Source organism: Tigriopus californicus, chromosome 2, assembly GCF_007210705.1.
Source record: "Tigriopus californicus strain San Diego chromosome 2, Tcal_SD_v2.1, whole genome shotgun sequence".
NCBI lineage: Eukaryota > Metazoa > Arthropoda > Copepoda > Harpacticoida > Harpacticidae > Tigriopus > Tigriopus californicus.
Window position 1 is genome coordinate 10,695,170 of NC_081441.1, and position 14,806 is coordinate 10,709,975.

Below are 14,806 nucleotides of genomic sequence, written 5' to 3' on the forward strand. Positions count from 1 at the left end.
TTGATTAGGATATTTCGACGTATCCCCCTTTTCAATCACATTTTTTCTATAAAATGATGCCACCCTGAAGTGTGCCCCTTTTGCCTCCATCTAGCGGTGGGCATTCAAAAAATCTGATTGAAGATTCCGAGCAAGAGAGAAAGTAACTCTTTTCTCGGATTAGGTTGGGTTGAAGCCATTCAAACTAGAACTTCGACTTGAGCTGAATTATGAACGATTTTCATCATTTCTCTTCCGTCATGCTAGTCATATACATATTATGAATGCAAACATGAGGCTGTGGACGGTTGCCAAAATAGATACAAATGATCTTGCCATATCGAAATTTATGTCTGGACGGAAGGAATGCCCAGAATGTTTTTCCTTCAACTCGCGTCACGAACCTGTTCCCTACCCTACCTTCAACCTGCGAGTAAGTTCCTCCATAGTCATACAAGAAGAGCCCCTGATTAATGGTTTTGTCCCATTTGCAATGGCCATTTTCCTTTCGGTGCCTTGAATACCAACGTCACTAGTCGCCAGGCTGCATCTACTTCAGCTCTTAACACTTTACACTCATGAATGGTTGTAGCTCATAGGTTTGATTATTCACGAACGTTTTGCTCCGCTCAAGTTCTTCTCCGGAAGACTGACCCACTGACCAAGAAACAGAGGACAATTCTCCATATACCTCCCTAAAGTGTATATGCCCATTGAATGGCTGGCTGAGAAGACCTGTTTGAGCTGGCACCCGACACAAAAAGCAAGTGATTGTATGCTCACTCTCGCTCTTCAGCCCCAGACTGTAGTGTATGTAGTGCTTTTATTTGGTAACTGAAGATGTGAGATGAGGTGTCCGGTTCTTCGAATGACCACTTGAACAATTTAAGCCTTGACTCTTCAACCATTACAATCGAGAGGGAGTCTGGTGTTTGGTGTTTGAAAACTTTGAGCAACCAAATCAAATTCAAAAGTGTTTGGGTTTGACCCAGGGATAAGCTGAAGAAAGATTGGCCATATTTTATGAATAATGTGTTGCAACCATTGTGAGTGACCCTTTAGTGCTTAGCGTGATTTGTTAATCGTTCAGAGGCGCAACCATGAACATTGAACAGCATTAATAAGAAGGGCATTAAACCTGCATTTTAAACCAGCAAATGTAACTTCATGTGGTCGCTCGCTACTCAAGTATGTGCAATATACATCATCAGTGTTGATGGCTATGGTCATCCTGGCACTTGCCAACTCAAGATTGCCTTCGCGTAGAATGGATCTGAAACTTAACAAATAACACATTTGATATGCATGTGCTCAATTGGCAAATATCGACTAATAATCATGTATTTGCGAAACATCTTATTTTGGCTCAGTAGTGACAAGTTTGTTGCATTGCACAAAGTCAGGCACTAGGCCTGGAGGAAACTCGATTGGCTTCGACTTTGGTCTTAATGGCTTCAAACTGCAACTGTATGTCATGTGAGTGAATCAGATAACCAGGAAGACTCGAGTCCTACGAATGGAATTCATTTTGAACGACTTGAAAGGCTCATGTTACTTATTCCGGTCAGATCATGTTTAATTCGATTCTTCATTTGAGAGGGGATTATCTGGTAGGACATATCGTTTTGGATCCTCAAAAGTCAAGGTTGTACAACCTCACAATGGTTTTGGGTGGTTTACATCAGTTCAGTTTTCCAAGCTCACTGCCAAAGGGTCTTTAACAACTGGTTCCGAGATTCGAGGAGGTCACCCAGGTGGATTGTGAGCTTGACACCTAGAACATATTTCAAAACATTTTGTTGTAGCTAATGAAGAACCAGTCGTGTAATGTGGGTACACAAAAGTGGCCAACATATCGCTCAGCTAAGAATCAGTTCATCTGATCGCTTATCTTCTAGGAGGACCTGACTTTAATATACTTTATGTTCAATCAAAGATCCCTAGGTTCACGGACCGCGTTGCTTTGCAGCATCCTTCCTGCTAATCTTCTTCGTCAAAGATTAGTTCCAATCGATAAGGAGTTTTTGTTCATTTTCAAAAATGATACCTTCGTTCTCAATGATATTTCGAAAAATAGTAGGTATATCGTTTAAGTCTAATTATGAATACGTCGACTCAAAGCCTCTTTTGTCACAGTTTGAGATGGTATTGCCTTGATATACAACACGAAACAAAAAAAGAAGCTAAAGGGAGAACCCATTTTGACAGGCCGAATTTCCTCCATCCCAGACGATAAAGAGATCAAACGACTCAGATTTCCGTGCGTAATCGCAGGTTTGATCAATTTACATACTTACCGTACCTGCAAGTTGTCCAACAATCTTCAGATTGACATCAATGTCAAAGGTTGGCTTGGAATTTTCCCCAATCTCCGCCTTTTTTCGCTCATGTCCGTATGTCACGCGGGGAGACGGGCGACAGCATGAACCCTTATCGAACGCCCTGTTCTCCTCAAACCATCCAGGTTTGATTCCGATCTCATCTTACCAAGCTTGATCCTCGTCATCTAGTGACATATGACAGCTCCTTAGATGAGCAGGAGGGTCTTGGGGACACAGATCGTAGAAACTCCCAGTCGCAAAGAGTTAGCATAATAGCCCATTAAAATACCGAAGTCGAATCTACGTACGTACAGGTACATAGCGATCGATTTAAGAAACGCCCAAAAGCGTTGAAATCTCCAGAATCTTATGTTGGACAAGAAGTTACATGAAAGAAAAAGGGTTCAATGGTAAGTGGTGCGTGGGCTGGTCAAGTTTCGAGCAGCATCACAATGGACGATATCTCAATGACAACTCTATCCGCACAGAGGTACAAATCAAATCATCCCCTATAAATATGTGTCTCGCTTCCTCCTTGTCCAGACCTTTGATCTTGATGTCGAGGGAAAAATAACTCTTGGACTTCTGCAATTGTTCATGAACCATTCTTCACAACTTTATCCGCAAGCAAATGTGTACTAGTCAACTTATTGGAGCGTGCCGTTGGAGACTTGTAACCAGTGATTATCAAGTTGTAAACTAAGTAATGGGTCAATTTTTGGTCAAATGCCTTGTAGCCCTGGGGTTGTCGTTAAGGGGGTCTTAAGATTATGGAGACGCACTGGAGCATTTGCGAATAAATTCTAAAGAGCTCAAATGGGTTTGAAGAGCTGATTTGCTCTGGTATTACACATACACCGAGTACTCGTGAAGTTCAGAAAAAGAACTGGCTTCAAATTATGCTCATTCAAACCGGATGACCATTACTATGATGAGAAGTATGTCATAAACACATGCACAAGTTTTATGGTTAATGACTTCGGGCTTAAAGAAGGCTTGCATTAAGCAAAAGTACAACTACCGTATTCACCCTCATCAAGAAAGGTATTCAAGCTAAAAAAAATCCTCACGTTTTTTTCATATCTGTATTGATGAGTGATGTATCATAAGCATGGTGGAAATCGCTTAAATTGCATAGCGTCATGTCCTCTAAAGAAGTTGATTCTTGTCTTTTTGAACATGCAGTTGATTTCAAGAGTATTCAAATTAGCCATGGGCTGACGGAAATCGTATTGATCGATTCATCAACGATTTTTGTCAAACTACGCCGAAATGTTAATTCTAAAATGCAAGAATATCTTTAGCTTCTTATTTCCTGATTATCACACCTTGACAGCAAGTACTGGCGATCAATTACATAATGTACTCCTGCGACACAAAAACGAGGGATACCGTCCAATCAATTCAAGGAGTATTGTATTCTTTTTCCTGTTATGAAGTCTCATTTTGCAGGGTGACGAGATAGGTAGAAAACTGGATTACTTTTCTTCGGTTTGAGATGAATTGGGAGCACAGGAAATCCTCAATTCCTCAAATGATTGCCAATTTGTGGTGAGTGGGAAAACTCATTTTCTATTCTGTGTCTTGTGTTGTGCTTCTCAGTCGGCTCAGGTTTCTTTTCATTTTCACCACAAAGAGAGTCTCTGTACCCCATCTCCCTAGCTTCGTCTTCTTTCTTTGGTTGTGTGACAAACCTATCTGATGGACTCAAATTTCAAGTTCCTTACCTTAATTGTGTTTGATCAACAACCATTCAGCCCGAAGGTGGTTGGGCGTGTCTGCTTCATGGACATTGAAGCCAAAATGCTTCCCACTCACATGGAGTCGCATTGGCCAAATGTAAGATTACAAGAGCCCTTGACAGAATCCCAGCGACGAGAGTTTCAATTTGGGTGTGTCACTCGAGATGGTGAGCATTATGAACACAATAACAATCATAATCATAATGGCCATCTCCAAGCGTCTCCGCTCTCCATTTCCTTAACTAGCAGGATCACGTTATTCATGCCATTGTGATTCGTAGAGCGTGAAAAATTGAAGATTTTGCCTGCTGCCATGACACCCGCCTCTGTTCGTCCGCTGTACACACCTTTAAATGGATGCCTTTTTCCAGCCATATTTCAATGTGAATCTGTGGTTTTGGCTTTTATTCTGTCAAGCGCTAATTGATCTTCAGGGAGATGGTGACAACGGTGAGAAACTTGGTTGTGGTCAATTTGAAGTTTCAATTAAAATCCAAGCATCACGAGATCCTCTTGTTATGGTCAGACTGAATTATGCGGCCTGTACACACGTCGTCTGTCTCTGCCTCTCGTTTAAATAGGGCGCCATTACCGTTGTCGCTTCGGCATGCAAATCAGGGCTGCCACCCACCGTTCCAAAGAAGTGCCAGAGCCGAAGCGTTGCGTGCCACAGCAAGGAGAAAACACTTCATTTTCTCTCCATTGAATTCACTTTCACATTTCATCATATTGTTCATTAGCTCTTGGGTGAGAGATGCCTTGGTATTTGAGCAGTGCAGCACTCGGGCTCTATGGTATGATGTATCTACATACTGTATACAATGTGCTGTACAAAGGTGATCGGTGCTCAATAAGACGCTTTTCATTCGGATCTCCCCCTCTCTCTTTTTCTCCATGAGACGAAGGCATATCTCTCGGTACTAGAGTCGTACTCGGTACCTCTCTCCTCAGAGGCTTTGATACGTATTTGATTACGGACACCTTGCAACGCAAGACTCCTAGCGGGTCTGAAATGAGAGAGAGTCCATTGTCGTCCAAAACCTGCATTGGACGCTTTCAAACTACTCAGAACAACTTGTTCATACACACATATGCTTTGTTGTAGAGATACTCAATAAGTTATTAGTTGTTATACAAGACTCCTGTCCAGGTTTTGAAGTCCCTGGCTCTCGAGCATTCTAGGGAGACAAAGTGCTCCATCAAATATCGCACTAGAGCCTGTCACGAAAGTCATTAAGAGCAAAAACAAGCAGTCCTGAAGATTCATCCGCTCACAAAAAAGCTCATTGAACTCCGCCTGAGCGTCTTGTGAATCCGTTTGATCCCAGCCCAACTCCACCTATTTTCCACCTACCATGAATCTAATCCAATACAGTTCATGAGGCCTCCACCACTCCCCTAACCCATCCAGTCATCATCTCGAGGAGAAATTGAAAAGAATAAATCAAAATCAGACTGCACCACGATCCGGATGAACATTTTCATTTTGCAGCTCAGAGGCTCGCACTGCATCACGTCTTGATGAAGGTGAGCTCGTCCAATTGGTTGGGATTGTGATTTTTCCCCCCCTACCCTTGACTGTTTGGACAAGCTCTGAAGGCGTCTAATGAAGGCATTGACCAATCAATCAACAAATTATACGGCCTAGAAATGAAAGTGCCGAGGGAATTGTGTCATTTCCACACTTACCGCGGAGAGTAATGAGCACCCAATTTTGACGAAGGAGGAATAAAGAAAGAAATACTATAGAGAGTACGGAGTGAGTGCCCTTGCATTTGGGATAGAAAAGAGGTGTAATTTTGTGCATTTACCAGACAATAGAAAGATGAATGCTCAATTTAACAAGAACAATCTTCCCCACCAGATATTTGAAACCCACCCCCAAGGAGACAATGACAAACATGAGGCTGATTGAAAAGAAAAAAAAACTTTTGTCATATATATCCTACTCTTCGAATTTGAGGTGAAACACAAACAGCAACATTTGATAAAAGAAGGAATGGAATATTTAGTTGGTTAAGACTTAATCTAGATAGTCTGGTGGTGTGTTTATATTCTGTTTAACTGAAAGAGGTCACGCTATTGGTGCCCAACTGTCCAATTCAATTGTTGCAACTGCATCATCCCATCTCGCTTCTTTGCCCTGAAATGCATCATCCACTTCCAAGGTTTTAAAAATTTACCTTTCTGTACCTCTACTAGCTCCTGAACAGAAGGTTGGTGGCTTTGAAAATGTGAATTTCTAATTCGTGTTCAAGATGCGTTTCCGAAGCACAAATCATCAATACATCTTCAATGAAAAGCTTCTGCCATCCATCACAAGGGCAAATCTCCATACAAGTGGGCTTCTACTGCAAAACAAGCCATTCATTTGGAATGAGTTTTGGCTGACATATCGAAAAAAAGACTATTCAAGCTACCAAGGTTGGACTGTGAAATGATTTATCTATATGACCTCCATTACTATCTGGTCAAGTATTCCATTGATAAACACTGCAAATATGCAACTTTATTTCGCCCCTTGGCGATAGGATCCGACGTTTTTGCTGTCTCTCGCTAGGGGAAATAGTTTAACAATGGCTTAATTCTTGACCAATAATAAAGAAAGTCGATTTGGAAGAAAGGAATTCTAACACCCATTTTCGAGTGCAATGGAGTGAAATCATAAATGGGCCTAATGTTCGAACTTTTATGCCGTCTGTGTGATTAATAAAGCTAACATAACTAAATTTAGTACGCACGGGGAGAAAATACGTTCCAAAAACAGTTCTGTCAAACTTTCCTCAAAGCTTGCTGCTTTGTAATTGTGAAACGAAGTGGCTCCTGTTATTGCTTTGTTCGTCCCATTCAAACCGATCCATCAAAAGAGAATGACTTCTCTTATGCAAATATTTCTCGGACAACTAGGCCCAAATACTGGGCAAAAACCCAACCTTGTTGCTCTCTTCCCGTCAGTCAAGCTCTCATGATCAGAATCAGAATATTAATTCTCTTCAAGACCTTTACAGTAGGTAGATGAGAATCGACTTGATGGAACTTGAACAATGATCGTGACCTACCCATAAGATTCATAGAGGTGGGAAAGTTCCCGTTCATTGAAGGCGCCACCTCTATTTTGAGCACAACATTTCGAGTTAGTCAGTGTTCCATCATCCTTGGGAAGTAGTAATTCAATCAAGTTTTTGCCCCTTACTTTGGAAATTGAAAGGAGTCAAGCAAAAAGACTTGTCGAATAATCATTGTACAACTAATGAGATAACCAAGAACTTTTGATGGACCACAATGCACAATATCAAAGAAGTCTTTTGCTGTCTGTTAGAAGTGTCTGGGAGATTGGTTGCACTTCACAAACAGTGACAAAATCTAGCTCTTCTCAACCATGGATATTTATTTTTTTCTTTTCCTTGGCTGACACCATTAGCAATATGAGATGTAAGGTCTCATTACGGGGATACCCGTCAGGTGGAGTTGAGATGCATTCATGTCGTATCCAAAAAATATTTGGGGGTGCCCCCCCCCTATCTAGAGTTCTCTTTGAGGAGTATCTTTGTAAGTAAAGGCACATAATCCAGGTTGTCTCCAATTGTCGATCTTCCTCAAGGATCCCTCTGATCTCGAATCCAAACATTGTGTGTAGTGGATTGTGTGGAGATCATCTCCAGGAATGATTACAGGTTAAGGTTGATTGAAAAATATCATTGGTGCCACTTTCAATGCCATCATCATCCACTGCATTCATTCATGATTCTCTCACACCGTGCTTCTTCGTGCAGCTTCTTTTTCTCTCTCTGTAATCAATCCCCGCCGAACTCGATTCGTGGCCCTTAGAATCAAAAATATTTGTTCATGTCAGGTTGCCGTTGCAATATCCATATAGCCTTTGACTGGAATAATGGAACAATGACTAAAATAACAATACAAGTCGCCTTCAAAGAGTAGGGATGGAATGAGATTAGAGGCACCACGGAAATTGAGCAATTAAAAGACCCTGTACCTGACTGTTTTTTCATCTTGGTCGTTGTCATTAAATCACTCGAAAAGCGAGGCTGTTGGATAAATCGATGCCAGAACTTTTGGTTTCAGGTTAATTATTGGATTGAGTAGATCCTTCCATTGTCCATATGATTTTCTTGGGAGAATCAATGCTCTTTTGTTTCTCACAATTCTGAGTCCCATCCCGAGATTTATGAATGGATCATCGGGTAACCTGAAGCTTTTTTGGCTTCCAAGCCAAGGGATTAGTCTCGAGATCTGAAACCAATATCCGGAGAAACTACCTCGAAACTTCTCTGACATTGGTGGCCAAAATTGGAGGGGCTCATTACGCCAGAGAAAATCAACTTCCTCCACTTTGAGACGCAAATGTAGGCGGTTCGTTGGAGGGTGAGCTCAACTCCCAAATGTCAAGAGGTCGCAATTACCTGACAAGACCTGGAGGTTGTGAGGAAGGCGGGGTATTATTAATTGTACCGGCAATTGTGGTTACTTACAATTTGTTTCATTGTGTCTCAAATGTAATTAGTCAATGAAATAAATTTAGAAAAATGCGTGGACATTTAATTCAAGTTGTACTGTCTCTCACGAATAATTCCGGATCCGTTCAGAGCGGTTGACCTTTCCAGTAATATTACGTTTTGGGGTACTTGAGAATGTTCTCCCTGGCATTTCCTGATCCATCAAAAAACGTCCAAACTATCAGAACCAGGTATCCTTGACATCTGCATAGGCACTCATTTTTAATTCTTACTCTTCCTGTTATTGACCACTCTACCGTCTTGAATCTTCTTTTTTAGGCTTTGTTTTGCCGGCCAAATTTGAAAAGCCTCTCTTTCCCGCGCCGTCTTCTGTTGTTGAAGCAGGGTGTCAATCTTGGCTAAACACCATAAATACAAAGCGGTCTTGCCTGGTCCAGAATTCACGCTGACTTTGTAATTGCCTCCGCAATCTTTTGGTCGTCATGGAAAGGGCCAGAGACGAGGAGGAAGAAGAAGAAGACGTCTTTATATAATTTATTCATCGAGTATTTTCACACCGCAGGATCCTGACATCAAGCATAAGTAGAAATGAGGCTTCTTCTTGCGTGACGCGAAAAGTGGCACTTCTCAACACATTCATTTCATAAACAGGTTGAGCATGAAAAGGCACCACCGTTCATCGAGTTCCATGCACTCTCTGTGATCCCAGTCCACTTGATTTTGAGTCTTCCACGAATCGGCAATGAATACAAAAAAAGTGAGTGGCCTCATCCATAATTTACCGTGGAGCTCAAGATACCGGATCACGAGCAATTAATTCTCATCTTAATTGACTTCGATGTGAGACAGAGGACATGCGCAATAAATCTAAGGCCAGCAAGGAACTGCGACAGGCCGCAATGGGGTGTGAACCCGAGATGAATCATTGTTTATGAAACGAGATTTATTTATTTCACTTCGGGCCCCTGTGTATTTATCTTGGCATTGAGTCAATTCCGTTTGGTGGGTCCATTGCATGTGCTGAAATCCTCCGCAGCCAATAAATTACACTGCATCGCAAGGCAAGCAGTCAGCCCAGGTGGTAGGCAGACGTATTCCCGTGAAATAAGCACTTGAAGTCTATAAAAGTGGCGTATCAAATTAGATTCAATTTAGAAAATCACCCTTTTCTTCCTTTTGCAGCAAGTCCCCACTTTTCATGTTGAAATTGGACGGATGGCAAAGATGATTCAAGCTTAAAAAGACATCGGGCTGTTGAACCAGTTCAATATAAGGAACATTCAACCTTGGATCAACCATTTGCTAGATACGTCGTCGTGTAACCAGATCGTAGACCAAGTTATGTATGAGCGGCCATTACCGTTAAGAACTACACACCTTTGTCCGGGACTTGGTCCCATTATTTTTTTGCAAACCTGGGCGCAGACCCCGTTTTTTAAACCAGGATGAGCTCCGGGCTACCTTGTGCCCAATCCTCACAGCTCTTTTTTAAATAAAATCCTTAAGCTAAGGACCGTTTCCTCTTTCTTGTCCGGGGACCAAGGCACCCCTTGTAATTTGCCGGACTTTAACAAATTGGTCCTCGTGCAAACTTCTAATTATGCGCTGTCTGGCCACCCTGAATTGCCAAACAACGAAGGGTGAGTATTATTCAATGTGTGCCCATAAAACAGCGTTTATGAAAGTGCTTACATTGAGTGGTGCCATTATAAGAAATGTTCTCTGCATTCGTACGTATATCTCGCTCCTAGGGACGGTTGAATCGGTGGGTAGACCACAGAGAGCAAAGCCAGCCTTGACCAACTATAAGTTATGGGGGCAATTCCAGTCCCAGGGCCAATTCATCTATGGTGGCAAGCTCATTCATTTCAATTGTCAAATTTGCCCTTAATTGGTCTCTGAGAGTCTTGGGTTGGGCGATGCCAAGTTTGCCATGATGCAAATAAGCTCAACACCCACAGAGCTATTATCAATGCTTCATGTTAGTCATGCCCCTCTCTGGATCATCATCCAATATTGTCCTGACATGGAGGCTGAGAATTGGTGGTGACATTGATGCTTAGTATTAATCATTAAATTGAGGAGTCTTTCGGCTCAATTTATGGTTCATTTGACCTCCACAGTCTCGGTGTCATAACTTGATTCTATCTTGCCTACCTAATGAGATTACATTATTCAATATCACGTGGTGAGAAGGTAGCTATTTGGGCTCATTTGAGTTGATGAACACTTGCTGCAAGGAAGATTGAGCGTTGTTTTATCTAATTTATTTTGTCTTGAGAAGCCAGCATGTGCTTTAATGAAAGAGTGACAAGACTACAATTAAACAGGAACACCTCTTGAGCCTCATTTGTTTAAAACCCATTTCCATTTATCAAACTCAGGTTCTACCAAAGCCCAGTAACACGCAAAAAATTGCCAAATATGCCTAAAAATAGTACGCTCTTCCCGAAAAACCAGAAAGAGACACCAAAGGGCATCCAAACCTGCTAAATTCTTGGGTTCCGTAATCATGAAAATAATGAGGCACAAGCTTGCACATTCAAACTTTGGTTTGGATTAAATCTATGCATGTAAGTAAGTAGTTTTACCTAACCTTAATTTCAAAACCATTGTCTTGCGAGGAATACCACTAGATTAAAGGGACCAATAAAATCCGCAGATCTGCCTGAGCTCATTTGTCAAATCATGGGGAGGAAGCCAAGCCACTTACTCTTGTCCATGTTGTATCGTCCTCTGCGAACATGTCTTACTAATGACCTGGGTGGGCTCTTTCGGCTCAATTAGGGTCACCAAAAGGTCCGTTAATCACTTCTGAACCTTTCCCAAGGCCCCTTATCTCCTCCGTTCTGTTAATATGAGAACCCATAGATTTGTCTGCGTAATGAGGCCCGATACTCATCTTAATTGGTTTGACGACCAGAAGTATCGGAATATATGTTTCTGGTCAGCTTTACGATCCCCGGCCCGCCCATCTTCGCAAACAAATTGGACTGCCTGCAAACGAGATTAAATAGAAAGCGCTATTTTCTTCCTCAAAGTTCAGAACGCGGCTTTGAGGCTCAAGACTTCTGAGGTTTGACTGAGAAGCCTATTTTAAAGGACTAAAGTACATACAACACCAACATGTTTGCAAGGAAAAGAAGTAGTCCAGCTTTGCCTTAATTGGCAGTTCCCGTTTATGAAGAACAAGACATGAAATTAGTCTCCTAATTGAGGGTAGTGGTCCAATTACTCCGAAACGAATGTCGAACTGATGAGGCTCATCCTTAAAAAGCTATCAACTCTTTTAAGTTGTGTTTTCTTCTTGCTGATTTTGTCTACATAACCGGTGAATAGAGAGCGCATGAATTGATTAACCATCCACAGCATCAAAATATAACCTTCTTGCAAGGAGGCCTTTGCAATCTCAAAGAACCTTCGTCTTTCCGATTCGAAATGTGTCCTCGTCAATATTAACCACCATTTTCAAGACGTTCGACTTGCTTGTCCTGGAGCGGGAAATCGAAATTTGAATTTCGGGGATGTCAATCAATTTCCTGAACGAGCAGGTGGATAAAGGTCATGAGAAGTGAAGACTCGTCCGCCTGTCTGAGTCAGTTCGATAGGGCAGGAAGGGGCCTGAATGATACATAATCACCGCTCTGTCAGGGAGAAAACGTCGGAAATCTCGCCTTGATTTGTCTCCAAAATGCCGAGCCACCAACCATGTTTTACTGTCATAAGCCCTCACCAATGTTCGGTGCGTTCAAATCCTCAGAAAAAGACGGGGATGTCAATGGCCTTGAGGTGGAAATTGAGGAGAATCTCTGATCTACTAGCAACAAAAATGTGGCAATTAATCTCTTTCAGACGACTTTTTGGGCAGCGGACTGCCCCTCCCTTATCAATCTAAGATGGATAACCGGGTAAAGAAGCCTCACCCCTTAAACAGACTCATCCTTCACCCACTAAAATGTCTACCTTTTTTCAGGGATACGATCCAATCTGGCCATCAATGAGGATTTCGGGAGGATTAATTTGGGCTAGGCCGATGCCGTTCTGTCTCTGTCCAGCCTCCTGAGTCTTGATTCCACGCCCAAGTGCTCCTCACAGTATGGGGAATGATGATCTTGGACACCTCAGATCGGCATCATTTTTCATAGACCTCTGGAGTGGATGTGTCTAAATCTTGCTCGAATCTTGACGGTAGAAACCATTGATGGGACCGTATTGGTGCCCAGAGGAACACGTCTACTTTATCTAAGCTCTATTGTCCTCGTGATTTGAGTGAGGAGAACCCCATCAAACCAAATTTTCGAGATACCGCATCAAAAACACAAAAACTGATGATTCACCCTGAACTCGTAAAATCTGCCGATCAATATGGCTGCTCTTCGCTCCCAATCTTCAGCATGACTCTAGATCACTTTAAAAAAAAGAAAAGGCTCGAAAGTGCTCAGTCCAAAATATTATGCAAGTTCCTTTGGAAACATTCCTAGTAATCTTGGTTTGAAACAAGCCATTCCACAATTCAGTAAAACGACACTTGGTGGTCGGAGAGCCTACCTAAATGTGCAGGAAATTGCTAGGATCACTGTCTTGATGCGAAGCGTGAGCGACAATTATGATGGTGATATGAAGGAGAAAAATGTTCATCATCTTGGGAGAGAAATTGCTTGATATATCGTTTACGCCAGGGCTTCGAGATGCACCTCTGGTTGATGATGGTCTTTTGCTGGAAAAGACCTCGAGCCAGAAGAAAAAGATTCGATATCGTATCCACTCCTTGGCAAGAAAGATGATCTGGAAGTTGGAAGTTGGATCTTGGCTCCACTTCTCCCACTGGAAATGGATTTAATTCTAGGCACAAAAGCCGTGGTTCAGGAGTTACACCCAGACTGTGTTTTCAACTTTTCATCTCAAATGGCACTTCTGTCCCGCACATAATTAAGACATATCAAAAGAACAGCCCAACAATGGCCAACCTGGACAAGGATGCGTTGGACTACTGTAAAATGGATGGTCATGGCAAATTTTCAAATCCTTCAATTTCCATGCGGCCCTTGAGGTGCAGGTAGATTCACACAGAGGACTTGGTTAATAGGCTTTAGCCTTAGTTAATCATTGATCACAGAAGTGAAGTGGAAGTGTACAAAGTAATCCACAAGATCCAATTTGGATATCATGCAACCCACACACGGCAGCAATCAAGCAAAGGTCGAACCCAGACGAATCTTGAAACAAAATAGTAATCAATTCGCCCTTCTTTACAACACCACGTCTAAAGGGAATAGCCTGCTATAAACCATACGCTACTAGTCCTGGGTTCTGTTAAGAGATGAAGAGATCCACAATGGCAGAAGTCTCTTCTTCATTGGGGAACCCCACCCTTGGAAGAAACATCCGCATTCAAGCCCAGCCCATCCATCCATCCATCCAACGAGTCAACCCACATGTCTTTTGATTGTTAGAGAATGCCCATAATTCTCGGACATTTTTCCGATTTGATTTCTTCCGTTCGTCTTGGTTTGAACTATTTATATTAGAGAAGTTTAGCCACAGGCTTCATCCTGGATCGTGGATACGGCTCTAAAACATGAGATCCTTATTAACTCTGCAGCATATCACGGGCTTTGGCCAAATAAAATGGGATACCCTCATATATTGCTTCTACTCCAAACGTACCTGCTAATTGTTAAGTTAAGATGGAATGGTGGCCATAAAAAAGTGTTAAGTGACAGAGCTAACAAACAAAAATCAAAGCCATTCTGCTCTTGACCATCGACAAGAGTCTGATTCAGATGTCCTTGCTTACTCAATTTATTTTAGACTCACGCGATCCGTCTTCAACATTTCTTATAACTGGTATATGCATCGTTCATTCCACATCTGAGCGCACAGCTATGATCTGAAGTTTCTTGGAATGTCGAATATCAGCGTCCCCTGAATTTCAATCCCGTTTTGTGGCTAAATGAGGCTAGCTTTTGGCGGAAGCACCGAAAGGAGTTCATACTGTCCTTAAAAAGTTTGTTTTCATACAAATTGATGTTCCATCAAAATAAAGGCCTTATGCCTATTAAGGCTACTCTAGAAATGCAATTAAAAATGCAAGAAAAAGTTTAAAAAATACAAATGGAAATACTGGAAGATGCAAAAAGACGTTATTTTTACACAGGAAAAAATTAACAATGAAATAAACAATCGTGGAAAAATTTATTGCCAAAAATATGTATTTCAACCTTGAAGGAAAACTAAAAGAAAATCTATTTTTGAGGGCCAAAGTAGTGAAATTACAAAGATTGCATTA

General features: G+C 41.8%; 3 long non-coding RNA genes across 3 annotated transcripts; 2 read left to right on the plus strand and 1 right to left on the minus strand.

Moving 5' to 3' along the window:
* Positions 1 to 3,999: 3,999 nt before the first annotated feature.
* LOC131877062 (uncharacterized) lies at positions 4,000 to 9,444 on the plus strand. The gene is made up of 3 exons (XR_009372847.1): positions 4,000 to 5,569; positions 8,836 to 9,099; positions 9,169 to 9,444. It is a non-coding gene; the product is annotated as an uncharacterized LOC131877062 (long non-coding RNA).
* Positions 7,423 to 8,826, minus strand: LOC131877061 (uncharacterized). The gene is made up of 3 exons (XR_009372846.1): positions 8,674 to 8,826; positions 8,037 to 8,473; positions 7,423 to 7,926 (listed from the first exon to the last, which is right to left on the minus strand). It is a non-coding gene; the product is annotated as an uncharacterized LOC131877061 (long non-coding RNA).
* A 742-nt stretch (positions 9,445 to 10,186) lies between the features above and the next one.
* LOC131877063 (uncharacterized) lies at positions 10,187 to 12,955 on the plus strand. Its single transcript, XR_009372848.1, has 2 exons — positions 10,187 to 12,306; positions 12,370 to 12,955. It is a non-coding gene; the product is annotated as an uncharacterized LOC131877063 (long non-coding RNA).
* The last annotated feature ends 1,851 nt before the right edge of the window (positions 12,956 to 14,806 follow it).